General features: G+C 45.0%; 1 protein-coding gene across 2 annotated transcripts in view; it reads right to left on the bottom strand.

Annotated features, from left to right (window-relative positions):
• Nucleotides 1-25,420, bottom strand: part of dab1a (DAB adaptor protein 1a) — a 180,018-nt gene that overhangs the window by 95,145 nt on the left and 59,453 nt on the right. Inside the window, exon 2 of one of the 2 annotated variants that reach the window (XM_027290385.1) lies at nt 20,319-20,328. The exons of the other annotated variant lie outside the window; for it this stretch is intronic. The gene's annotated coding sequence lies outside the window, so the exon portion shown is untranslated. The remainder of the gene's footprint in view (nt 1-20,318; nt 20,329-25,420) is intronic. 2 annotated transcript variants of the gene reach the window in all.

Raw genomic sequence — 25,420 nt, 5'->3', positions numbered from 1 at the left:
CAGTTAATTTTCTATTTAGCTACAGTAACCCTAACCAACTCTAATTGATTAGGTGATCAAACGTAATTGGTATTAGGCTGCAGCTATGAATTCATTTGTCTTTTATGAATACTAATTGACCCCAGACTGCCCCTGTGCCCACACCTCCCTCGGTCTCCGGTGCTTTTCCTTTCCTCTGGTACACTCACTGGACTTGCAAGCCATTGTACAATCTCCCCATGTGTGTGTGTGTGTGTGTGTGTGTAGGTAGTTGTACATATGCAGAAGTGTTTTTTCCTCCGCCTGTGTACATGTGATTAAATATTCGTCTGCGCCGTCTTGCTCCCCAGCCTTGGGGAGAAAACCAAACATATCTTTTGACATACATTACGTCCATGTGAGTGTGTGTGTGTGTGAGTGTGCTGTACGTGTGCCAGTTTGTCCATTTTTGAAGCAAATTGAAGCAGGGAAAACCGTGAGTCTATGGGAATGAATGTGGGATGAATTTAAATAATCTAAACAAGCATAATTTCCTCAGCCCATGCTTGACATTTATGAGGCCTTGTAAAAAAAAAAATAGAATGAAAGATGAAAAACGTGTCTGCCTCTCTGTACCCCATACTGAGCCTCTGGCACATACATACAATTCAATCTCACACATGCAGATACGGATAAACATATAACCACCAGCTTAACATGGGCACGAAAATAGACACGAAATCAAAGAAATACATGCTTGCAGATAGAAATTTAAACGCATACAGACACCCAAACTTCACCTCATTAAGTCATAGAGCAGTAAACAGGAGTGACCATCGCCCATATAAATGTCCTCTACAAAGCCAGATATTGATCAAAGCTGGTCGGAAAGACATATCGATTGATTATGACTGGAGACTGATTTGAACTGCTTGCTTTTGCTTCTCATTCCACCAATGAGCTATAATCAGCCTGGTGTGATTCTCTGAAGAATATTTTTTCCTTTACAGCTGCGGTTACCTGACGCACACAGATAAGAACGCCAGCACGCCCACAAGACTCAACCGAACCCTTATCACAGCGGACTTCCTTTCTCACAAACACAAACAAATAAATGCAAGTATGTATACAAACACACACACACACACACACACCTCCAGCAGCCCTGCAGAAGCTGAGGCTATAAGGCTGTCATGGCAACCATTCTGCAAAGGTGTGATTGGTCAAGGGAACGACGAGCTGAGAAATGTTTGCTGAGAGGAAGTATGTAAATTCGCTACACATAACAGGAACATGGAGTTCAAACACACACACAAGCACCACGGGGTGCACACACACACACACACACACACACACACACACACCAGCAGTCCAGCAGTACTCTAAGTTTTCTCACGAGGCAGAAAGGACATGTTCATTGGTGTATCCCAAATAACGAGTAAACAGACAAATACATTCTGACAAGTCAGGGCAAAAATTAATTAGTTAATGCCTCAATATATGAAGTGACAAGCTGGTTTAGATGATCTTCAGAAGAAAAAAGAAAAAAACACGCCCAGACATTTAATTAAAAATATGCAAATGTCCTCACAGTTTGGGGGCTATCAAAATCAACTTAACTGAAAAAAAAACTCCTCTGACTACATTTCAATTACAGTCTGTCTGCGCATTTTTCACCAGCTCCACTGAAAACAGAGGGAGGAGATCCCTTCCAGTGGTCTGAAATTAGACATTTAACATAAGGTTCGACTTTGACTAAATGACAATTGTTCGAGCTCCAGCAGCATTCAGACGAGATTAAACATCAACATCATTATTTTTGATTAAATTGCTCCGATCTCTCACAGAGTTTGACGAAAGACCTAATGGGAAAATGATTACAGAGATAAATATTTTCTTATAACTGTTTTGTTTTCCTGTGTCTGTTCCTGTGACTTTTTAAAATGTATTTATTTTTTATAATACCACCTCTCATCACGTGGAGATTTCTCTAATTATTCATACATGCAAAGGGTGCACACGGATGAGCTGCCCGTTTTTCTGCCACACCAAAAGGGCAGTGTGATCACATCTCAGGTCCTTTTCGTCGTCTGCCCGGTCCCCTGTGCCCAATTAGAGTAGAGAGAAAATCAAACTGGTCAGGTCTTAGAAAATGATCGATCACCCTGGCCCCATGTGTGTAACATATATGTAACGTGTCAGACTATAAGCTGAGCTAATACATCAGCTGATACATTTGTTGACCCCGACATTCCCCAACAATCCCGTGGCGACTGAAACATTTGGGCCGTGGATAGTTTAGCACACTGGAAACGACAAAACTGTCAGTGCGTCGTGTAACAACAGTCAGCTTTTATCGATGATTCTGTCTCATTTCTTTCTTTCTTTTTTTGGACATGTGCATTTATTCAAAGTGGACTTTACACTCGGTGGTTCAGTTTACACTAGTGGGATGAGGTTAAGATCTATGCAAATCACCTGCAGTCATTCCATGCAGTCATACTCTGAATCCCCTCCCTGCGTTACCCTAATTAATCATTCATCTTCACATCTACATATTCAAATTACCTGAGCTTAAGCCACAGCAAGTAGGGGGTGGAGGATGTGATGGAAGGATAAGTTGCAGGAAAAAGGACAGATGAGTAAAAAAGGAAAGAAGACTGAGCTCCTGTTTATGTGATTTGTGTAAAAATAGTTTTGTTCCAGAGTCCTGGGTTCATCTCGGGGTCCTTGACGTGTCCAAACAGCGTTGCGCCTCGCAGTTAGCCTGTGACCGTGCGGTGCCATCTGCATCAGCACTGGGTTCTCCTGGTTACTCAGAAGAAGCAGCGCGCTGTCAGAGCCACAGAACCAAAGTCTTTATGGCCACAGCTGACAGACTCCAACCTCTGCCCTATTAGTGAACATACTGGGAGCCTGTGCGCTCTCTTCTTTCTGTCTCTGTGTGCCTCATCGGAGAGCCTTGATTAGGGCTTCAGGGAACCAGAAGACAGGGAGCGTGGTGACAGACGGAGATGGAAAATAAAAAGCCAAAAGGGGAAGAAAGAAGGAGAAGAATGGGAGGAAATATCAGAGCGAGGAAGAAGCAAGATATTCTAAATATTTTCAGAAAAACATGCAAGTATAAATAGGTATGGGTGGATTCTATAAATACACTTTATATATGGCTGAAATAAGTGGAACAGAGACATGAGTGAAGTCTTACATTTTAAGAGTAACCAGACAACAGACAGCAGACAGACAGAAATATGACACAAAGTGAGGTGCAAGTGGAGGTGAGCGAGTGCCTGAGAGGCAACGTGTTGTGTAGTGAGTGTGTTAACTTGTGTGTTACTGATGCTGTGTAACAACCCCCCTCTGTTATCGCCTCCTGGTTACCCCCCAGGCTCAGCACACATGAGTTAATCTATGCATTGGAGCCGGGTTGGGGTGGGTGGAAGAGAGCTACATTTTTGCCAGTTAAGTCTAGAGGGTCTAAAAGTCATTGCATGTTTCTCGTTTTGACTGATCTCTTGTATAATTAATACAATATTTAGCATGTGAGCCATGCACACACTGAGCGTGTTTGGAAAGTGGGTGGGGAGGGGCTTCAGGTATGGGATGTCTCGATTCTGGAGTGGGGGTAGCAGTCTCGGACTTGGCTGAAGACTTGGTGGGTTGGTTAGCTGATGAGTAGAGAGGCTGGCTGTCAGTACGAGGCTGTAATTGAGGGTGGGTGAGCTTCTCCCCATGGATTCTCCACATACTCTGACAGCTGCAGCACAGTACAGGCTGTTCACACACAGCCACAGTAATCATCGTCTGCTCTTACAGTCTGGACTCCAGTACGTCTCTCTATCATCTGGTTTATGCAGATGAAATGTAGTTCATGCACAGGAGTAAGAGAAATTCATGTGTAATGTATGGAGACTTTGTTAAAACGTATAATGTATAATTCAGGATTTTATGTAACAGGCTATTTGATGTTGGCGAGAGTAACTCGGACAACTTTCTTTGAAGCTGAAGCTGACCTATACGATTCACAAGAAAGAGACACACGGAGAGACATTTATTTCAAAAAGCTGTTTTGTTATGGGATAATAAAAAAAAAAAAATCCTTCATTTTCTATTTCGATCCATAGCTGAGTGTAGCTCCCCGGGGAGTCTGGGCCTGTGATCCGGAGGTGCTGCAGGTTGAAAGGGAACTCACATCTGCCAGTGCCTCAAATCCACCGCATCAATAAAGCAGGACTTAAATGTATTTCAGTTTACCATTTGCTCACTTCACGCTGGCATTTCAGAACTCAGCCGTCTGCCTTTCTTTCTGTCCCTGTTCCTCGCCCTCCCTCTGCCATGTTTTCTTTACTGACAAGGATGGCGGAGCTTGTAGCATTTTATAAACCTGCCATTCTTCCTCTCCCTCTCTCTGCCCTCTCTAAAAGCGAGGGGATTTGTGGCTAACCCCCGCTGTATTAGTTTCTCTTGACTTGGGTTGATCAGCACACTTTGTCTGGCCGATGGAAAAGCCATGTTGTGCCCTGGCTGTCGCCTAACCTGCACACACACACACACACACACACACACACACACACTGCCATTATGTGTAACTCGCAAGGAACGCTCGAAACAAATCTTCTGCATGGTAGGTCACCGAGGCCCCGAGGACCCCCTCACAATTGACACAATCGGCCACAGATGTGGTCTGCCTGTAAAGCACCGCGCGGTCGCAATGGATCCACAGTTTTCAGGCGGAGGCGAGGGGGCAGCAGTGGGGTCAGGTTTGGACAGAACCAGAGACATGCTCCACTGGGCCACACAGACAAGCTGCTGTCGGTCTAATTGGCTGCAGAGCAGGAATGAAAACCCGGTACACTACACTCATATTAGCCTCCGCTTTAAGGACAACAGGACCTGAAGGACCACAACAGCAAAGCAGACAAGAATTAATGATAGCCATTATGGCTGCCAGCAACCACAAACCGTTAATTCCAAACCAGGTTTTTACAAGACGAGTAATTAAGGGCCAAGTATGCCAGGCTGCATCTTCTGGCATGTAATATTTCCGCTTTTAGTGTAGCACATCTGACAGTGAGTTTCAATTTTAGATCTCAGCCCCCGCCCACTAATTTATCTTGACTATAGCTTTGGGGTATTTGGCAAAACATTTATGTTCGTTTGGTTTAAAGCTTTAAATTAGCCCACATCACGCCGCTCTCAGTCTGACCTGTTTAATGCATCCCGACACCAGCGATTCTCTAACAAGCGCCTGAGTGTGCCCAGACATGGGCTCAGCAATCCCTTCGCGCTTCTCTACTCCAACATGGTAATTCAAAGACTCTGATTTTGGTGAGGATGTGAAAAAAAAGGAGTGGGAGAGCCCAGGAGAGGATGGAGATAGAGAAAGGAGAGAGTGTTTTTATGCTGAGAGTGAAAGATTTTTAAGTAGCCTGGTGTAAAGAGGTGATGTTAATTGCCGCCGATTCCTCTTCCTCTCGCTCTCTCTCCATGTGTACGGTGTCTGGAAAACCAATTTCTACAGGCGGCATCAAGGAATTTCTGTGTGCAATCAGATAATACACAGCAGAGCCAGAAAGCCTGAGGAAAATCTCATCACATGCTTTCTTCTTCTCACCTGCAAGCGGGCAGATGAACAATGAGGAAATCCATGTCTGCATGCGCGCATGCATATATTTATGCTTAATGTGTAGCGGTAAAAAGAGAGGAAGATCTGGAGGAAGACGCGGTTCAAAAGGGAGAAGAAGTAATGAAATCCTGGAGATGTGAGTTTGACAAGTGCCCGACATTCACCCACTCTGACAGTCGACTTGGTGAGAATGACGTCGGCGGGAGCGCGGGAATGAATAAACTCCATCTGACACGGTGATGAGCCCTGACCTTTCAGGATGAGAGGAGGAGGATGTAGAGACAGGACTCGCACTCGCTGTGGGGGAGGCTGAGTGACACAGAAGCATAGAGAAAGATGGGTGTTTATGTGTGTGTGTGTGTGTGTCGAGGACACACATGCCCACGCACTGAGTTACAGTATGTCTGTGTTTATTAACCGAAAGCTACATTTCTATCAAAATATGACATGGAGCCACTGCGAAGGAGGCAGAGGAGGAGTGTGAATATTTAACCCCGCTCAGGACTCTCTGCTTTCAAGGCGGGTGTGAATATTTAACCCCGCTCAGGACTCTCTGCTTTCAAGGCGGATCAAACTAAAAAATAAATAAATATGAGTTTGTGAAGCATTCCTCAGGTTAAACCTCCCTCGTTGCCTCTCTCCTTCCATCTCTGTCTCTCACTGTGTCGCTCTCCTCCTCCTCCTCCTCCTCCTCCTCCTCCTCTGTCCCTCTGGCAGGAAGAGACATAACAGCCAGTGACAGAAGTTAAGTGATTCCCAAACCCGCCGTTCACACAAAAAACCCAGCAGCCAAACACTGTCTTATACATGGATACTCACACACACACAGTTCAGTCCGCCGGCATGTATGTGTATGTTCAGACTGTTTGCATATCCATATCAACATATCCCGTCTACTGTAGTTTTCTATGGCTCCAGGCCAAATTCCTTGAAATGAGCTAAATCTGATACATCTCTCGAGATGAATGTTTTCGTGTCCACAGTCGAATACACTACACAAAGCATTTGTATCGTCTCCTTTTGCTTCTCTGCCTCTTCCTCTCCCTGTCTTCTTCGCTCTGCTCCTGCTTTAATGTAGACGTCAACATCAAAGTCTCTGTGCCACTCTTTTCTCCATCCTGAAGCGAGGTGTAGGAGTGAATGTCTAGACTGGACAGCGAGAGTCCATATCAGCTGAAGTTAAAAACCACCGTCAGCAGTGGATGTCATATATGCTCGCATGCCCATACCTACATCCACTTGTCTGACTAAATGAGGGTGAGGCAGTAGTACAGATTGGCATATTGTTCCTCTAAAGAAGCTGATTTTTGTGTTGACCGAGCAGCTTTGCCGTCACGATCAAAGACTCGTGAAAACTCATGAACTGAAGAGTTTCTGACGGCCCCTCAATCGTGCACATCACAGAAGCGGATCAAGGGAATTTCAAAACCAAGAGAGCTGAGATGAGACGCTTTGCAAACCGAGCACAAACATTTACACGTTCTTTACATCAGAGGGATAACCGCAGACACGCGTGTGTGCTGAGCGAGCAAATAAATGTGCAATATTGATGAGCGCGACACAGAATGCTGCTAACAGTCCTATAAACCAGAAGCTCGCTCTCTCTGTCTGTGTCCACTGACTTCACTGTGCTAATTAATACACAAGCAGGAGCATTTAAAACCATTAATCAGACATTTACGAGGCCGGTCCGAACATTAAAAAAAGGTTATTTGCCTAATAGATAAAGAGTGCGAGGTGAAGCTGTAGTGCTGGTAAGAGCCTTGCTGCTTCTTAGTAGAACCACTGACCTCGGTGATCCTCAGACTCACAACACTTAGAGAATAAATGAACACAAAGTCACAGATGAGCACGTACACACACACACACAGAGACTTAATGCAGGGCTCAAAAAGAAGTATTGCACGTCTGCCCATGGCCGGTAAAATGTCACGTCAGGCTGGTTTATGCAGCTTTTCAATCAGGCAAGTGGTAAAAAAAGATTTAAACACATCATTTTCTCCAAATGATGATGAAAGCAGCCAAGGAGAGATCAACCTCGCTTCCTTCTCATCTCTGAGAGTTTGCACATGTGCAGTATCGATCGGGCACTTGTGAGAAAATGGCAAAAGTAAAAAAAAAAAAAAGATAAGTGAGCATTTCAATTATCCCGGAAACAGGACCACAGTTGGGTGGTGTTATGTTATATGTGTTGCGCAGATTGGCTGCAGGTTTGAGAGCAAGGTGGAGAAAATGAGATAACTTTTCAAAGGCACATAGAGTTTTCCAGAAAAACATCGCTGGAGTGCCATAACAAGAACCGACAGCATCTCGCTTGCAATGACAGCTAGGAAGGATGCCAACAAACTCTGCTCCGGAGCCTCGCCAGCGCTGGTTTGAAACATGAGAACACTGAGACGAGAAACTGATCGCCACAGCGTATCATGTTTAAAAAAAAAAAGTGCAGCCATTTACTGTGCACAACCGGGGTATGCAGATTAAACATGCAATTACCTTCAGTTTTTGTTGTTATTAGATAAACACTGATGAATAAAACATTTAGTAAAGGGCCAAGGAAGCAATTACTTTGGGCAAGCAGGTTTCCAACTTACCCGCCTCAGCAAGTAAAAAAATGTGGAACCATTTAACGCCGCGATGAAACCGTATTTTTGGAACAGGACCAGGAACAGATATTAGGCCAAAAGCAGCAAAATGAGACAATCGGGGCACAGAAGACAGTTTCATTTTGTCTGCTGCAGTCTGCAGAGTCATTCAACGAGGACGCTGGTGTAAGAAGTAAAAAGCATTTCTTTTTAATATACAAAATCCTATACTCGGAGCTACGGGGATATACCAAATTTCTCATTTGTTCATTGGAAACCAAGTGAGGGAGAAAACAAACAGACTATTGAGCAGCAGATAAAAAGTGCTCCTCATTAGCGTTTTATTAAAAAGCTGTCTTTAAAGTTATTGCGCAAAGGTTATTGAATTTTAATGACCCCTCACTGTGCTCCAGATAACAGTCTGGTTGTGAACATACATACATACAGGAGGAAGACAGAAGTAAGACGTGAACAAAGAGGACAGACGAGGAGGAGGAGGAGGAAGGCGGAGGTAAAAGAAGTAAAGAAAGAGATGAAGAGAGCAGAGAAGATGAAGAAGAAAAAGTTGGAGAGATACAAATGAGTCTTTTTGTGGCGGGGTGATGAGATAAAAAGAGGAATGATGACATAGCTGTAAAGATCTGAAGAGGCGGCTGAGCAGGAGGAGGAGAGCTGGATGGAAGACAGGAGGAGGAGGAGGGTGGCAGGCTAAAGAGACCAAAAGTCTCTTACTATCCGTCCATGTATCTGCCTACAGTATGTCTCTCCTCTTTAGCGGCTCTCCGTCTGTCTGCGTGTCTCTGCCTTCCAGTCTGTCAGTCGGCAGGCACACAGTCGCTGCCTGTAAGCTGTCACTGACATGTGTCACAGTCTGATGCCACATCCCTGTTGTGATCTTATTGTCTGAATGACAGCTTGTTCTCTCTGACACCAGCAGGACACACACACACACACACGTACACAAACAGGGTAAACAAGCAAATGTGTGTGTGTGTTTCTATGAGGCGGGGCACTGTGCAGCCTTGAGAGGTCTACTCAGCAATGTGGAGCTTCTTCTTCTCTCTGAGTTTTTCTCCCCCCTGACGCTTTTAGATTTCTGACTTCTCCACCACTGCGAGCTGCGCTGGGTAAGAGTGGTGCAACAAGAGTGTGATCCAACGACAGCTGGTGCCAATGATGGCAAATACATGCGGCAGCTATCCATGATCAGATATGAGGAGTGCTTGCATTCATTTTTACTTTCACACTTTTTAAAAAACACCACGGTTTGGAGAGAACTCACACAAACACACACATACGCACATAGAAACACTTAAATGACATGACGCAATGATGCATAAATGACACGGAGGAAACATTTGGCCACTCGGCTTCCTGAATGGCAGTAATTGTGTTTTGGAGCTGAGTGACTGACAGGGTTTGAGTGGCAGAAATGAGTGCGGTGGAAAAGGTCGTTTAGCTCGTTATGAAGAGCAGGTAGCTGTGCTTTGGATGCAGTAGGAGTGATTGGACCATTGAGTTCCAGCCTCCTTGATTCCTCTATTGTTTCTGAGGTAGGGCCTGGTTACACTGAGGGATTTTGACAGCTTCATGCGGTGCAGCACATATGTGTGTGTGTGTGTGTGTGTGTGTGTGTGTGTGTGTGTGTGCATATGTGTGTTAGCTCTCCCCGGATGTCGTGAGTCAGTGTTTCAGAAGGCTCACTGCTGCTTGACGCCCACTTCTCCGGCTAAACGGGTTTGTTTTTCAAATGTCAGATCATGGTGGGAGAGTGAGGCGGCCCTCCGACGAGGCTATGATTGTTTTCCCAGAAAAGAAAAGAAAAAAAATGGAAAGAAGGCAAAGAAAGAGGGAGAGAGAGAGAGAGCAAGCGGAGATGATGACTGCTTTCCATTATTAGCCTGGCTCATTCCACCGACAGAGGAAATAGTGAGGCTCTCTCGTTCTGCTGATCGATCCCTTCGTTCTGGGAAGATGGCCAGCACAATACGCTCTATCTCTCCGTCTATCTATTCCCTTCTCTCTATTTTCTCCCTCCCAATTTCTTTTTTTTTTTATCTGTCCGTCTGTCATTTGGTTTCTATTATGTTTTCTCAGATAATTGCTTTTCGCTGCAGATAATTCTTGAAGCGAAGTCCTTCGCCAATGAACAAATTGTCATAAAAAGTTATAAGTTCTTACATTACAGTCCCAGTAAAAATGGAATCCAGAGCTCAGTTCATGGCACGTGATAAAAGTCGAAATACGACGGGGAGTTTGGGAAGTTGAAGGGTGAGGGTGTGTGTCATCTTGACGTTGGTGCTCGCCCAGAGCCCAGAGGCGGCGACTGATTATACACACTTTAAGGTCACGGCAATAAAACCTAAAGAAGCACTGATGAAATATGATTTGAGTCAAACACATTTATTACTCTACTTGCTGTAACTTACTAGGAGCTCTGGCATTTAATTGAAATTGCTAAGCACGGAGATCTCAACAACAGCTCCCTGTGTTTAATGTGCTTATGCAGTATAGACACAGTGAGGAAGGGAGAAAAAAAAATACAATATATAGTGGACTGAAGACAAGCTATCAGCTCTCACCAATAAATTAAACCATTGCACTGCCGGGTCCATAATGAGACACTAAACTTCACAAGACATTTGAGGAGTAAAGAAAAAACGCAGCAAGTTTCTACGCGGGCAAGTATTTTTCATCCTGTATCTTCATCAAAGTAGTTTATAGAGTAAACAGCTACATTAATTAACAGCCGAGAAAAAGGTTTGTGCTCACTGAAGAAGTCTTCAACAGGATTAACTATGCACTGTTAAGGAAAGTGACTTACAGCGCCGCATCTTCCAGTGTGCTCGTAAAAAGAGCGGCTTCTGTGGAAACTAAATATGTGGTATGGATTTTTTTTTTTTTTTTAAGTATAGGAGAGGTGATCTAAACAAAACAACATAAAGCATGAAGGCCAGGTGAGGCGGAGGGAATGAGAGCTCATCAAAGTGCACACCAAACCTTCAACACACCCCAAATACTGCAGCAAAGTACTTTTGTTTGGGAGGTTAGAATGAACGCAGCTTTCTTAGATGAACACAGTCTCTATCTGACACAATCCAACAGATTACAGGACAAATCTTAAAAGAATTAACAATTTTAAGAAACATTTGCTGGTTTAATCTTCACTAATATGAGGATTTGCTGACTCTCTGTGTTCCATTGAACATCTTTAATTTTTGGACTGTTTGCACAAAGAAACCCTTTGAATATTAAGGGTTTAAAATTTTGGTTAATTTAATTTTCTCAATAGCCAGAAAACTACTGACTGTTAACTAACTAACTGGTTCATTTTTTAATAAAAATGCTAAAAATGACTTGACATACAAGAGGCCCTTGAGTTAGGAGCACACTGGACTGTATCTCCCATTTAGCACTGAAGTGTTACAGTTGTCTTTTGTTTGTGAGAGCAGCGGCCGGTGTTCAGACGAGCTTTGCTCCTTGACTTTTAGTGTTTTTCAATGCGTTTAGTCACAGTAGCTCTTGATAGTATAAAACAGTGAAGGTTCTGAACTAGCTCTATGAATCCTTCGCCCACCAACATCAGACTTTCTTCCGTCGGCCGGCGGTGACGTGATCTTTGGCTGAGAGCCATCCTCGGACGTAGCAGCTGGGTGCTTGATCTTAATGTATTAAGTTACAGCGTTGTGCTTGTTACATCTGCCTCTGCCACTCTTACCTCCAGGGGTTAATTGTCCTGTCCCCAGTCTTTGTGTGTGATTGTTTCAGGTGTGCAGGAACCACCAGCTGCACCCAATCCTGCAATCATCCACGCTGCCAGATCGTAGCCACTATCCGTTAGTACTGTGCATCAAGCCCTTAGATATTGTTCAGCCGTTTTTCCCTGTGCTGACTTTTTATGATCTCCCTTGTAGATTGTTGCCTGCTCTGCTCAGCTCTCCGGCCCTTGATTTCCTGACTTGTTGCTTTCGCCTGCTCCACCAAGCCCTGCTCAGGATCCAGCCTCCTGGGGAGACTCTGCCTGTGTCATCCCTGTCCGGCCCCTGACCAAACCTGCCTTAAAAACAATAAACTAGTTTAACTTCAACCATCTGCTTCCCTTGCGTGTCCGCATCTGGGTTAATAGTCCAGCTAGCCCTTACAGGTGCTAGTGCTACTGGACTAGAGGAAATGTTCCCACACTGAACTTTGTTTTTTACCTCAGATTGCAAGCTAAGAAATCTATTAGTGAGTGTGTATGCAAATGAACCTACAGATGCTCAGATGCATAAAAATATTACTGATTAATAGTTAATCATAGAGATCCCTGAAGATTTGACCTTGCTGCTGTGATTGGCGTTTTGATTTTAAATTCTAGATATCTCATAGACTAAACAAATTGTTTTCTGCAGTCCTGTTAATGCACCGGCGGGTGTATGGACTGACATGATATATTGATTATGTACTACAGTGTTTGTATCTAATGGTGAGGTATTCTGTCTGCTGAGGAGACTGTCTAAAGAATTCATGAGATAAAGCTCGGAGCACAAGGGCCATCCCTCAATGTCAGAGATTCATCATCCCAACACACACACACACACACACACACACACACACACACACACACGCAGCCAGCCACTCCGGCTTACATCTAACTTCATAATGCAGACTGACAAAGCCAAATCACAGTCATGCAAGCGAGTTGAAACTCAGAGAGACCCAGGAGAATCCTCAGTGCAACACAAAACCCATCACACACACAATCACCTCCTCCTCCATAAATCGGTAAGGATTGGTAAGGTGTGTGTGTGTGTGTGTGTGTGTCTGTGTGTGTGTGTGTGCTCATCCCATGTGGTCAGCGCAACAGAGAGCATTGTCACTGACTGAGCTCCCTGTGATATGGAGGTGTTGACAGGTAACACTCCGGCGGGACTTGTGCGACCACAACAAACTAGAGTGGCTAGTATGCGCACACACACACACACAGACACACACAGATATGCACACACACACACACACACACACAGATATGCACACGCACACAGGACGTGACGTGACAGACTGAGGTTCTCAGCGACAATGTGAGATCCACAGCACATCAATAATGCAGCGCCTCTGACAACTGGAGGAATCAAACTCCCTGCACCGTCTCATTCCTCCATCCTTCTTCCTCTCTCTCTCTCTCTCTCTTTCTTTCTTCCTTCGCCATCTCTCGCTTTCTATCCCCTCCATCCATCTCTGCTCACTCCGTTACCCTCTATAGTCTGCTACGGCACGGAGACAGAGTGAATTAGAAAGAAGGCAACAGGAACAGAAGAGCCGCTGTTGTTCAGACAACTTTGCTGGCTGTTACCAGGAGTGACAGAATAACACGTTTGGCCTTACGGGATCAAAACACAGCTAAACAGCTGAAATGGATATGACTCATATCCATTTCAGCTGTTTAGCTGTGAGTGCTTATGTGTCACAACTGTGTGTGTGTGTGTGTGTGTCTACAGTAAGTGCATATTGGTTTGTTTCCTATACCTCAGACGTTTAACCAGCCTGTCGTGCAAACACACACACACACACAGCAAAATGTCTGTCGTAACCAAAGAGCAGCGTCTCGTGATGGCACAGCAGTCATCTGTAGCCGTGACAGATGAGAGCTGCTGGAGACACCAGAGTGTGTACATACAGTACAGACACGCAGAGAACAGAGCCAGAGGCCTGCTGAGTTTGGATGTCACCGCTATAGCTGTCAGCAACTGCCATGCCGTTGTATTGCCACATAAATCTGCGCTGTCTGGTCCTCTGTGTGTGTGTGTGTGTCAGGACATGCACGTGAATGCGTGTCCCTCCTTGTCCATCTCTGGCTTCTGCTCTGTCGGGTTCACCGTGCCCGTCCCACTTTTGTCAGTGTGAGTTAAAGGATCATTTCAGTGTATTACAACACTGCTCTTATTTTTGTGGTTGCTGGTTGATGGCAGGTTTAATGATGAGACGTCTGACAGGACAATCAATCACAGTTTAAAGGCTAATTTCCCAGCTCGGCTTTGACTTACCAAACTTCACGCAGTGTGATAAAGGATTATTTCAGGTGCACACTTTCAGTTTTACCCCCACATGAGGCAGCTTTTATAAGTTTAAAGTGTGCAATGTCGATAAAACTGCAAAAACGTGTGAATGTTTCTGCAGAAATGCCACCGAGACAAACTCCTGTGCGTTCGTTGTACTTGCTGATTCCATCTTCTACTCTTCCACACGTCCCTCCTAATGGTCGAGACACAGTCAACCATGTGACTGGTCACAAATGCTAATGATGCATGGCTAACGCGAGACTCTCTCCCTCTTTCTGCGAACACTTCATTCAAAACAGCTACACCTGCAATCTAAATGGATCTGACAAGCGCGCGCACGTGCACGCACGCGCACGTCACAGACTTCAACTCATCCATATAATGCTGACATCCAGTATTGCTCTGCAGAGAGACATTAGTTAGCTGTATTGCATTGCTTGCACTTGCAGCAGAGAAAAGCATATTACTCATAGATGCCGTTTGGGTTTGAGGCTGTGGCTGCACCGCTCAGGGAAACAGTTAGCCCTCCGTCCTGTGAACCAGCTGCTTCAGTGCACCGCATGGCATGGCACACACAGTGCTCTTCTGGCACTTGTCGCAGACTCACAAACTCTTTTTAAAGGTTTCATTTTTGAGCAATGGTTCTTTCCAGGCTGCTGTTCTAAATGAGCACAAAACCACGGTCGGGCAAGTTTTAGAAGAATTCCTCTCCTGCTGATGGCAGCGGTGTGTGTCATGGGGGTTGTCTGAGGAATCTGGGGTGGGGGTTATGAATTCCCTTATACTGAAACACGCATGCACGCTTTCCCCCCTCGCCTTTGAAGGGAAGCGTCACGTGTGATGCCACAATCTCCTCATGAAACGGGAAACCAGAAAAGAGGATTGGCGCACAGCGGGAGGAAAGAGACACCCGGTTTCCCCCTCTCCCTTCCTCCCTTCCCTCTTCCTCCTCCCCGTCCCAAATGCTGGCAGGACGGGCCGACAGAGAATGAGACTGTTTGCAATCTCCCCTGGAAGCGCCTCTATCTGTCTCTCTCTCCCTCTTTTACTTTGTGTCACACTTTCTCTCCCTCTATCTCCCCTCCTCTCTCTCTCTCTCTCCCCACCAGTCATGCTGCCGCCGGAGCCCTCTTTATCTCCTCACGTTCTTGTGTTTTCCCTCTCCATCCCGTCTTCTCTGTGTTCTGTTAACCTTCCATTAGCAAGTCTAATGTCAGGCCTTCCTCGCTGCCTCCTGCATGGCTCCCGGGCTCCGCGCTTTCCAGGCGCTATGACAATGTTTTCCTCAAGCCCCATTAGTGCCTCCTCACACCACTAACAGCCATGCAGCACACAGAAGGATGAGAGGGGGAGGACTGAAGAGAGGGATTACAGAGGAGAGGGGAGAGAGACGCAGAGGATGGGGGTGGGTGTACTGGGTGAGACTGTGGAGAGCGGACCTGGGCAGAGTGGCTGGCCAAGTGAGAGAAAGGGTGGAGAGGGGGGATTAAGGGAAACTGAAAAGGGGGCAAAAGAGGAAATGATTAGAAAAAAAAAGGCACAGGGCGACGCTGGCGGGGGAGGGGAGGGTGAGAAGGATGGATTGGGAAGAGGGCTGAGGGGTAGGTGGGATGTGAGGGGGCTGGGAAATGCGGGGTCCTTCCAATATGCCTGTTTAGCACACATCATTTGCATAGAACCGATGCGGATGGAGTTCTGTGTCACAGCTATTTACATACATTTGCATAAAATTAATCCCCGTCCCAATTGCCGCAGCGATTGTTTCTGATGCAGAAAATAAGTCAACAAAATGAACTGACGCATCCAAACAAAGCGAGCGTGTTGACACAGACGCATGCTGGGACGGGTTCGGCCCACTGTGTGTGAAAATGTGTGTGTCAGTTCATCTGTGTGCGTGTGAGTGAAGCCATCTGTAATCATTCCAGGTCATCTACTGCTTGTTCAACAAATCAGGATTTCCTCGTCATGAACGCCGCCCACTAACAAATATGTCTCCCTCTATATTTGCTTGATTTTTACCTTCTTCATAAACACACATACGGTCAAAGAAAGCGTGTTGTTCAACATCAGCTGATGGCAGCAGGTCGGTTAAACCTTTCACCCTCCACTTTTCTGACCACGGGAAAAGTAGCATATTGTAAAATGTGAAATTTGATGTTAAAGAGATAAATACATCACAGTTTCTATCACATAAAGAATGACAACCGGGATCTACAAGCCCCTCGAACGTGTTCCTGCATGTGTGCTTCAAGATCACAGAGTAACACATCCAAGGACGAACGTCTTCCAGGAGGCTCGGTGCGAGGAGAAAGGAAAATAACAACGACGTGACAGATTTCTTCACTGATCATTTTATCCCGCGATCAATTAAAACTACAGAGCATGAAATAATGCAGATCCTGCTCTCAGGCTGAGTGGGCATTGATCAAACACATTTGGATAGTTTTGTATCTGTGTGTGTGTGTGTGCACTGTGAAGCAAAATAAATCTGAAAGTGTGTTTATGGTTGTGTGTAAGCCCATCTGTGTGTGTGGCCAATGATCAAAGGCAGTGCCCCAGTTTGCCGGTGAGGAGAGGAGCCAATTGATCAGAAATGGCTGTAATTGGAATCTAAATAAGACCTGCGGCATTGATCCCATCTCAGTTCTCAGCTCCTGGCTTCGGTAAATGCGGGTTTGCTCAAGGCCGGCCAGCCCACCTCCTCTAACCCTCCACCTGCAGCACACAGCTCTATGCATCAGTAATTACCAAAGTTAAACTCTCACATCTAAACTTGGATGATTGACTAAGCATCCTACATTTTTTTTATATGCTGCCTGCAATTTCCTCTTTTCACTGCAGCTCCTACTCAGTGAAATGCAGTAATCAGTCATTAGTGAGTAATGCCAAATGTTTTTAAGACTCAAACAATGAAGCAAATCAAGGTGGTGTTGGAGTTACTGGTGCCTGGTCCACAGGCACACAAATGAGGGTGCTTTAAAGCACACACACACACACACACACACACACACACACACACACACACACACACACACACACACTCCCCTACAAACAACCTCCGCCAGCAAGATAAGGGCAAAATTATGGGATCTGTGAGTTGCCTGGTGAGAGCAGCGTCATGAAGACAGAATGCTGCAAGTAGCAAATGGCCTTTACACTGTTTGCGGTGTTTGTTACCGTGTGTGTGTGTCTGTGTGTGTTAAAATGGTCATTCCTGCATAACCACATGCACAGAAAGAAAAAGGAGCCACAGTTCTCCGTCAGGCATTTAAAATGCATTATTCTGTCATATCCATTACTATTATACAGTATCTACAGATAAAGAGGCCAGATATACATTTAGACATATTAGGAGACGTGTACGACAAACATGTCCTTCAGAGTGTTTATGCCGCTGCACTTATTTACCACTAAATGTCATTCAAAATCACATTAGCATCGCAAACACAGCAATTCAAGAACAATGCAGTGCTGTCACATAAAACAACACTCATGAGACATAGTGAGACTGGGTGTGATCATAAGGAATGAGAACTTCTGTGAGTTAAACGTAAAATAATTTATTGCAGATAAAGCCAAAAAATTAATCAGAGAAATTTGTAATTTGTAATCTTTAGTTGCGTCAAATATTGTTTTGACCTTAGTTTCTCCTCCGCGCGACCACTGGCTTTCATAATTGCAGTGCAATAAACTGTAATTACTAATTTAGCGTCCCATTTGCATATGCATATCAGTGAAGTATGAAAGAGTAACAGAAGTGAGCGGTGAAAGCTAAGCGAGCGGAGCTGCTGTGGTTTCCATGTAAATGTTTTGTGGGTAACCACACACGCTGCACCGTGTGTGTGTGTGTGGGTTGACAAGAGTCACAGCTGACTCCCGGTACAGTATTACAGCTTAACGCGACAATGAATCCATATGTAGAGCGTGACCTTTATTAATGCTCATGCACAAGAGCAGAACATGGAGCTTTCTCATAAAGATGGATGGTGTCTTCATTTAAAAAAAAAGAGCTTGTTTGCAAGTGTGCATTAGGATGGTGTGTGTGTGTGTGTGTGTGTGTGTGTGTGTGTGTGTGTGTGTGTGTGTGTGTGTGTGTGTGTGTGTGTGTGTGTGTGTTTGTATTAGCCTCTATCAGTATGTGTGGCTGTACCTCTGTACAGTCCGTGCATGTTATTGTTTGTGTTTGTGATACATTTTCTTATGTATATGCATATGAGTGTGTTTGTATGCGTACGTGTGCAGACTGGTGTGTGTGTGTGTATGTGTGTGTGTGTGTGTGTGTGTGTGTGTGTGGGTCTGCCTGCTACTCAGCCTCAGCAGGAGAGCTGCCGAGTCTTAACGAGGCTGTTAATTAGTGTGCTTCAGAATGTACATCTAATGAGTGTGTCTTTTACACACACATGCACAAACACATGCACATTTGCATGCACAAACAAGAACAAAGGCAGATGGACAACAGGATTTAGGTACGGTACACATCTGGCACACATCTCTTTTCTTTGAGGACAAGAGTGTGTGAGATGGTGTGTGTGTGTGTGTGTGTGTGTGTGTGTGTGAGTGTATTGTATGTATGTGCTGTGTTGAAGAATGTGGACCAGCAGGAAAGCTGTTGCTGGAGGCTTTTCTCAGTGTGATGTGAGCTAACATTTCCGTACGTGTAGAGAGACGAGCTGGAAGTGAAGACAGTTCTGAGCCTTCTGCCATCTCTGCTCTCCACCATCTGTTTACACACACTCAGTACTCACACCTACTGCTGCTGTCAGATTCAAGACTTGAACTGCTGAAATGTATGTTTTTTGTTTTTTTTTGTGAGGAAGTGGAGTAACATCCAGTCAGATATTCCAATTGATGCCAGGGCATTTTGAAACTACACAACGGGTTTGTAATGGGTCCCTGTAGGCCCGTCGGTCATAAAAAAACACAACGGCACTCAGAAAAGCACAATTCAATTCCAGTCAGAAACCATAAAACATCAACAGCGGAGGTATGAGGTTTTTGTCAGACAGCAGCGCCATGATGCAATGCTGCTACGTTCACTGTTGTCCTGAGCCAAATCAATCAGATTCCCACAGCCGGCATCACATCAGCTAATTCTTCATTCCTCACAGCCACACTGGCTCGGATCTGTAGCTCTGGCTTAAAGTATTCATAAAGGCAGAAGAACAAACATGCGCTAATATTTATTTCATGCCTTCTGTGTGTTTGATAGGCATTTCCCAAGTGTAAGTGCATAAGGCAATCATCAAACGCTGAAATCATGTTGGAGCATGATTGATTGTTTTTCGACTATTTGGATCCGGTAAAAAATGCGCACTGACAGCATCAGGAGGAGGGAGGAGGGAGGAAGAAACACACAAACACGCTGCGAGAGAATGAGCGTGTGACCGAGACAGAGAGAAAGAATAAAACTTAGACAAACAGTCGCAAAAGTCACACAAAAAAAGTGAGAAACAACAAATTTTCATCGCCTGAGCTCTGCCACAAACTGTCTACTCGACATAAAAGCAGGGCCGACTCCTCATAATGTCTCAGATACAATCATGTGTCCCAAACAGCACATTTATTACCCGGTGTTGCAGCAGAAAAACTAAGCAGAGACGATAAATTCCAGCTCTCAAATCTCCCGTGAGTTCAGCACCAAGGACAGCTCCTCCGCGGCTGCTCGCTGAGAACATTTCGACTTTTTGAGGATTTGTAGAGGCCAGATAGGCTCATGTATAAACTCGAGAGTCTGGACAATACGGGACTTTGTGAAGTGAATTACATTTTCCAGCATGACTAGTTCTGACTTAATGCCTGCAAATGTAGCATGCAGGTCTTTTTTTTCCAGTCCAGAAATGAGAAATCTAGTATTACGGTAGGGCTCTTGTGGGTGCACTGAAAACACACAGTTACTGTTGTCTGCTACCATAAAATCCAACAAGAAGGATTCAGAGCCATTCTGGATCTTAAACCGTAATTTATGGTAAAAAACAAAGAGCCCAGAGAGAGGCTATATAAGAGTTCTCCGGGCTCTTTTCCTATCATTCTCACATAGCATGACATAAACAGAGATTGTTCAGTATCAGTCACAGCGTACAAGGATGGTGATAGAAACAGTGATGAGAAGGTACTAACCTCTTAGTAGCTGCTCCAGGGGAGAGCGGGGAGGAGAAAGAGACATTCAGAGTGTCAAAACATTACAGTTGCTGCAAACTGTTGTAACATCGAGCGTCATCTAGCTTTTCCTTCTCGATTAACCTGTCGATTGTTTGTTTAGTCTAAAATATGTCAGAAAACCCATCAGAGTTTCCCACAGCTGAAACAAACCTCACAGTTTAAAGCTGCAACCCCTGAATATTTGGCAGCTTGATAAATGACTTTAATGATTGATGAAGTTGCATTAGTGTCCTCCACCCACGTATACCGTAAGTCTCTACATGACAGCATACACAGCAGTGAAGTCACACACACACACACACAGGCGCTCATACACACAGACATTAGTGAGGTCACCCACAGAGGAGAGTCTGATAAAATTGTTCTCAAAAAATGGATGAATGCCAGAACTGCAGCGGAGGTACATCATTTCCTGGCCTCTGCCATGAATCACTCTTTACACACACACACACACACTCATATATGTCCAGGTACTCAAAAAATGCCCTAACACACATACTCACTCATGCCCACAAGCCTTTCCCCGCTCTTCCACTTCGCTGAAACTGTAGAAGTGTGCCCTTTCTGCATGGCGCTCTGCCAGCCCCTCACAGCACATTACCAGCGTGTGACCCCTGTGTGTGCTGAAAAAGGAAGCATTTAACCTCCTGCCCTTTTCTGCTGATGCGCTCTCATAGAATCTCATCCTATGCCGAATATGGACCATCAACAGTCCTCACGTCCCCTGCGCCTTGTGTGGAAGACATGCGTCCTGAACTTGATATCCGATGTGTTTCATTCGAGTGTGTCTTTCTATTCCCATCTGTGAGCCGCGATGGATTCATTCCTGCCGTGGCGTTCTATAAGAGAGAACATCAATCTGCGAGACTGACATTTAATCCCAAGCCTGGGCAGGTAGAGACGCACACATGTATGCACGGAGCGCCGCGCACCTACACAAAATAAACAGGGAGACGCACAAACACACTATCAGCTGCTCGCATACACATACGGAAACACAAATCAGAACCCGAGCATAAACCTGTGGATCGTGCAGAGCGATGAGAGGATGTGAACTGGACTACTAGAGGAGTGCAGGCTGAGACGGTGGAAAATAAAGCTATGAAAGAAGACAGAGGGAGAGAGGCTTGGAGGGAAAATGTTTCCTGCATCAATCTATTGGTTGAGACACTGACAGAATGGCTCAGAGATACAGGTGTCCAAGAAGAACAAGCAGCTGATGTATAGATGTCTGTGATCTCTCACCGGTGTCACTGGACTCTTCAGCCTGAAGCCTTCTTACTGCACCGGTCATCTCTGTAACTCTGCAGGTGCACCCGTCGCTCCTCTTCTCACCATGCGACCAAATCAATCCACCTGTTCTCCCCTCGGTACTTTTTGTTCTTTTAGCCACTCGTTTGACATGTTCACTTCTCTGTCTCAGTCTCTAATGCTCATTGAGGAAGTCATTGCACAGTCTTCATTAGCAGTGGTGTCATTTTCTCCACGAGCACTTAGCTTCTTTCCTCCAATGATGATGACTTTCTTTAATAAGGTCATACTGTGAAATCCTTGTGCCTGCGTGTGCGTGCGATTGTGTGCGGATGTGCATGTGTCGACAATATTGTTATTATAATTTCAGACGCATCGATAACTTGTTTGTCACAAAGGGTGGAATAAAGTACCGCATGAAAGAGGGAGTGAAAGAGCAGGGATGAAAGTACATGAAAAGCTGTAAGAAGGGATGGAGAGAATGAATGAACGAAGTACAGAGAGAGGAGAACTATTACTGAAGGGCACAAAACCAGCAGGGCTCTGTAATCAATTTTAATTAGCACTGCGCATCACCTGGAGTCATATATTTTAGACAGTGATAGTGCCAGGTCTGTCAGAGAGCACGGCCTCTTTCGTCACACACTGCCAACCTTCTCACTGCTGCAGTCACAGCGGGGCCCCAGCAGCAATCCAGTCACCGTCATCATCAAGTCTTTCACCAGTGAAGGTCTAATTAATCAAAATCGTATAAGTTTAGTCGTGTCAGAGAGACAGTTCTGACAGGATTACATCAACCTGCTGCTTAAAACCAGCACATAGCGTGTTCTGAAGGGGGTGAAGTCTGCGGGATAAGGACGCCGTCGGGAAGGTGCTTTAAGTGCAGATGTTGGAACATTTTTGAGGATTCATTTGAATTTTTTTATTTAATCTTGGACTTTACAGACTTTTATTTGGGTGCAGGTATTCCAACAAAAGACTAGCAGGATGTACCCAAGCTTCCAGAAGCCTGCAGGACAGGAATGAGATACAGAGGAAGGTAAACAAGAAGATCTACAGTCTACAAGTTTTACAATGCTGGGGCTGCACAGACTGAACCGAGGCAAATACCTTCTTTAAAGAAGCGAAAAAGGGGCTGGTAGAGCAACCGCCCCGTGTACGAAGGCTCAGTCCTTGCTGCTGCGGCCCAGGGTTCAAATCCGACCCGTGGCTCATTCCCCACCCATTTTCCTGTCACTCTTCAGGCTGTCTCCAAATGTAGTTCCCTTTCTTCAGCCAACAAAACAAAGTTTTTCACCTACTACGAGCTCACACTACAATTTGCTTATCCCTTTTTGCAAGAGGGACTCGACAACGCCATGGTAATGCTTTTACATTTTCTACATGTGCATCTGGAGGGTTGGAAAGCAGAGTTTGAACTAAAAACCATATGGGCAGATCTCAAAGGGTAAGGGTGGGAACACCATGTCAGAAGCACACTTTACTTCTATTGGCACACCACAGGACGTGCTGTCACCATTGCTGTATATTTTATACACTGACTGTTGTCGTAACAGATATACTAGATAACACCAGATAATTAAATCTGTGGATGACACCACCTTGGTCAGCCTATTGGAGCAGGATGTAGTTGAACATGGTCTAAATGACTGATTTCAGATTTTAGACGTGACGCTTCACCACCTACTCTGATCTAAACTCAGATGAGGAGATTGAGGTAGTGACAAAATAATAGAGCACAAACTCTCCTTGGACCAGTGAGCTGATGCTATTTTATAACCAAGGCGCAGTAGACACCTTCCTTAGAAAACTTTTTAATGATAAAATTCTCATTTTTATCAAGAATCTAATTTGAGCATCCTGTGTTATTGCACTGAATGTGCTGATACTGTATGGACATTTGAAAATCACTCACAGGAACAAATTAGGAACAACTGTGAAGACCAGTGGAAGCCGGCGGAGGAACAGCAGGCTGACCTGCACCACCTGTACCTGATCAGCTTGACTGGACGTAGATGGGATGTATCCATGCAGTCTTCCTTCTCAGTGAGATTCCAGTCACTCCCTTCTGGTCACAGGTATAAACGCCCCAAGATCGGAACCAATCGAGCAAAAAACTCATTTCTATCCATGGCAATAACTCAATTACACATACGGTAGCCATGGGGAGTCTGGTAAAATACATGGATATATAGGGGATGTGCAGTATACTCACGATTGTGATGACATGTATGATGTGTCTATATGTTGTATCATAAACTGCCTCTCGGAGGACATTAAACTTCTAGATCTAAACTCCTTCTGCATCCTCTCCGACAGCATTGACACACACACACAATGTGGAATGCTGCCTTCACAAGTTGGTCTGAAGGCAGCTTACTTGTCATCTGAAAAATGCTGTTCTGACTCTTTGACACAGAAAGCTGCCAATCAGCTTTTTTTTTCCCTCTGTGAGAAAAAGGATTCGAGAGGAAAGAAAATAAGACAGCGTCGGAAACCCACTGACAGCAACAGCAGTTCAAGCAACAACCAAAAGGCAAGTTGAGAACTTACAAAAATCCGCCATGTATATATCACAGTGCAAATACAGTGATGGAAGGTTTTATTAATTGTCTGTCTGTCTGTCTTGCGTTTGTCTATTTCCTCGCTGGCGTATAAAGGTAAAGATGGGTTCAAGTGCTACTTCACATCAAACTGATATACCGTGCACCCACAGACTGCTGTATTATATCTGCTGTATCACTGACAAACACATGCGTGCTCCCACTGCTGCACAATTAAAACACTGATTAACTAAACAGAGAGGTGTGATGGCTCCCTAGCAGAGTGACAGCAACCAGAGTATGGAGTCTGTTCCACTGAGAAGAGTGACACTTTAGATGATTAGACAGCATGCTCATGACAGCTGCCACAGGTACGTACAACCACACACACACACACACACACACACACACACACTAGAGGGACTAATACTCGAGCTCTGTTACAGCACAGTGTAATAAAGCTGGCAGCTGCAGTCTAACACAGCTAACCTTCCCTGAACATATATACTGTAATACTAAGTCACAACTAATAAAGACTCGAGGCTGAGGCATACGACAAAACTCTATAGGAGCTAATGTTTCATTAAAAGGTCTGTGTGTGTGTGTGTGTGTGTGTGTGTGTGTGTGTGTGTGTGTGTGTGTGTGTGGTACAGACTTTTGGCCTCAGGCTTTTTTCTCGTGATGAACAGTTGCATTAAAAGATTTCACCCACCTGGACACACACAGAGATTAAAACACCAACAGACACACATGTACGTACACACACACACACACACACACACACACACACACACACACACACACACACACACACACACTCACAATACTGAGGGCTAACCCTAGTAAATCCTTTTTTAAGCACACATTCCCACTGGGGAGAAACCATTACCAGCAAAGCTCTGTGTGGAGGTAGCTGCACAGACAGTGATGCACCACTGCTAAGGTCGATAAACACAAAGCTTTACTGGTTACTGTGTCTGCTGGCACGGATGACACGGCGAGTGGAGATGCAAAACAGCTGAATACATACAGCCAGTAATGGCATTTATGATGAGACGCAGCGCACATTCTCAAACACGCTCACGTAGTAACGCAGACAATAGTATCAGAGACGGGGCGCCTGATAGTATTCATGAAGCATCTCCTTAGCAGCCATGTATATGTATGAAGAGGTGGCAGTGAGACTTTGGGACAGAGGAGTCACTGAGGAGGACGTTAAGTCTCTTTATAGAGACTGTCACAAAGGCCCAATCCCCCACATTAGGA

Source organism: Larimichthys crocea, chromosome XVII (genome assembly GCF_000972845.2).
Source record: "Larimichthys crocea isolate SSNF chromosome XVII, L_crocea_2.0, whole genome shotgun sequence".
NCBI classification, from domain to species: Eukaryota; Metazoa; Chordata; class Actinopteri; family Sciaenidae; genus Larimichthys; species Larimichthys crocea.
The sequence above is the reverse complement of the archived record's forward strand: the minus strand, read 5'-3'. Positions and strand labels throughout refer to the sequence as shown.